We start from the raw sequence: 3,095 nt of genomic DNA, 5'->3' as shown, positions 1-3,095 counted from the left end.
CCGCTAGCAGAACGAGGTTGGGGCTGCGGCCGTGAGCCGAGGCCTGACAGCTGACCTGGGGGTGGCTGCAGCCGCCATGGGTGTGGCCCGCCCTCCTCCTGTCCAGGGTTCTGTGCTGCAGGGTGGTCCTGGCCTGATGCAGGAGGGTGCTGTTGTGGGTTGGGGGGTGGGACAGGGAGGGGTGCTTAACCACCCCACCCCTTACCGGTGGTGGTGAAAAAGTAGCTGCACTCAGCAAGGATCTTCACAGGGGAATCAGTGGGGTCCCAGCCCTCCTAGCCCAGGAGTTGGGTTTCGAGGGGCAGTACATGGCCCTCGGGTGGGCACGTTGTCGGTGCTGCCATCCCTGGGGCCCAGCACAAGCCTGGGGGTGGGTTACACAGTGGCTTCAGACAGAGCTGGGGAGGGGGTGCCAGGTAGTGGCCTGTACTCTCAGGGCAGCCCGTGTTCTGAATGTTGGATCCAAGGAGCAGGAGCGGTGGGGAACACGACAGGAAGGGGGGTGGGCATCAGGGACGGGGCTCTCGTGCAGGGCCTCAGGGTCTTTGGGGGCCTGGCTGTGAGATGGGGTGTGGAGAACAATGAAAAGACTCAGGGACTTGCCCTGGGCTGGAGGTCAGAGGTCAGCTGTCAGGCGATGGAGAGAAGGCCCAGGGTTTGGAGTAGTAAGTCCAGGCAGAGAGGTCTGGATGCAGGGTAGCCGCATGGCAGGGGTGAGCCTGGGGGACCCCATGGTGTGGCCAGAGGCGTAGCCTCAGCACGGGCTAAGGTGCCCCCTACATGACAAGGTTCAGTGTCTTCTATATGACCTGGGTGGTCCTCAGCTTGCTGTTGACCTTTGAGTTGAGTGGGGCCTCCGGTATTCTTGCCTGGAAAAATTTCATGGACAGGGGAGCCAGGTGGGCTATAGTCTGTGGGATCACAAAGAGTCGGACACAACTGAGCATGCACAGCAGCACAGCCCATGTGTATATGCTTAGGAGGTAATATACACATCATGTACGTGTGTGTGTGTGTGTGTGCGCGCACACACACATACATACACACATTGGTGAGCAGCGCCCGGTGCTCCACCCAGGCCACACGCAGCTTGTCATGGAGGCTGTGGCACACACAGATCTCCCTGTTGTCCGAGGTGGGGGTGCCGTGCCCCGTGGGGTACTTGAACGAAAGGATGCTGTGCTTGCTCCGGGCTTCTTGCCCACATACGAGTCCTGGCCAAGTCCATCATGATGTGCTAGGGAGCTGGGGAAGGAGGCCTTGGGTGTGTTTTGGGGGAGTCCTCTAGCCCAGCAGCCCTCCCCCTGGGGGGTCTCAGTTTACCCGTCTGTACCACAGGGCAGGGGCGGTGGCAGGAAGTCTTGGTGACCTGACTGCCGCGCCTGCACAGGTGTGGGGGACCTCCGCCAAGCCAGAGCCATTGCCACACACCAGCTGGCTTATCACTCTTGGCTGCTGACTGTGGGCGGCCCCCCCAGCCCACAGCCTCCTTTCGTCTTGGCAGCTGTACCTGTGCAGCCAGATGCAAGGGGCCTGGGCCAGGACAGCTGCGTCTCCCCGGGGAGGGCAGCGCCCCTGCCCCGCCCCTGACAGCTGCGTCCTGGCCTGGCCCTGGATGTCTGGCGCCTGGTGACAGCTGTGCCCCAGGAAGAGCAGATGCCCCTTCAGGACCCGGCTTCATCCCTATCCGCAGCCCCACTCCCGGGGGCTCCTTGCTCCTTGTTGAGGATAACCCAGGCCAGAGCCGGCTCCTCCTATCCCTTCCCCCCCACCTTTTTTTTTAATTGAAGTGTAGTTGCTTTACAATGTTGTGTCAACCTCTGCTGTTCAGCAGAGTGACTCAGTTATACACATATGTACATTCGTTCTCATACTCTTTTCCATTGTGATCTAGCACAGGATATTGAGTATAGTTCCCTGTGTTGTTTATGAGGACCTTGCTGGTTATCCATTCTAAATGCAGTTATTCGCACCTACCAACCCCGAACTCCAAGTCCATCCCCTCCCTTTTGGCAGCCACAAGTCTGTTCTCTGTGTCTGTGAGCCTGTTTCTGTTTTGCGGATAGGTTCACTTGTGTCCTATTTTAGATTCCACATAAACGTGATATCATACGGTATCTGCTTTTCTCGTTCTAACTTACTTCACTAGTGTGATGGTCTGTAGCTGCATCCGTGTTGCTGCGAATGGTATTACTTCTTTCCTTTTTATGGCTGAGTCCTTTCTACCCTTTTCTGCGTGAAAACCCCCATTTCTAATTTCTCTGTGTGACCCCTGGCAGTCATAGAACTACTGCTTTGACTGGCAGTCATTGAGATAACCACTTTGGTGGTAATAGAGAGGGGAGGAGTTTGACAGCCGCCTGTGAAACAGCGCTTACATCCCCTTTGTAACAACACTGAAGTGATATAGTGGAGGGAGCATGGACTTTGGGGTTCAGACCTGGATTTTGAGTCTTGGAGGATTCATTCAGCAGGTATGGAGTGAGTACCTGCTGTTTGCCGAGTGCTGGGTGTCCCTCGGCAGATAAAGCGGGTGTGACCGCTCCTGACTCAGGGCGCCTACCGTCTGGTGGGAGTGGAGGGACAGGGCGGCTCGAAGACCTCTGAGAGTCCTGCCCATGGGCTCTGTGAGCCTGAAAGTTATCCCACCTCTGTGTGCCTGCTTCCTTAGCAAAGAAGCGGGCACGCATTCCTTGCTGAATTATTGTCAAGGTCCTGCTCCCCTGACCCTCCTCCTTTGGACAGTGGGCCCTTCCTGAGCTCTACAAAGGCCTCCTGCTGCCACCCCCATCCGAGGGAGATAGTCCCCACAGGCCTGTAGAGAGGCCGCTGCTGACCTCAGCTAGAGCCCTGGGGTGGGGGTCCCTTCACCCTATACCCCCGGTGCTCAGAGCCCAGCCCTCACGTGATGTGCCAGGAGGGGAGTTCAGGTCAGTGGGGTGGCTGGAGCTGCACGTATTTGGGGGACAGGCGGCTGAGGGATTTATGCCTGCTGCCCCACAGGGCTAAGGCCTGACCTCCTCCCCAGGACTCACAGCTCTACTAGAGAGAGCAGTTGTTGCGCCAGAGCCTTTGATGGACAGGGGCCAGGTCAT

The sequence above is a fragment of the Moschus berezovskii genome, chromosome 25 (assembly GCF_049115385.1).
Source record: "Moschus berezovskii isolate FMDL1 chromosome 25, NW_MosBer_1.0, whole genome shotgun sequence".
Classification (NCBI taxonomy): Eukaryota; Metazoa; Chordata; class Mammalia; order Artiodactyla; family Moschidae; genus Moschus; species Moschus berezovskii.
The sequence above is the reverse complement of the archived record's forward strand: the minus strand, read 5'-3'. Positions refer to the sequence as shown.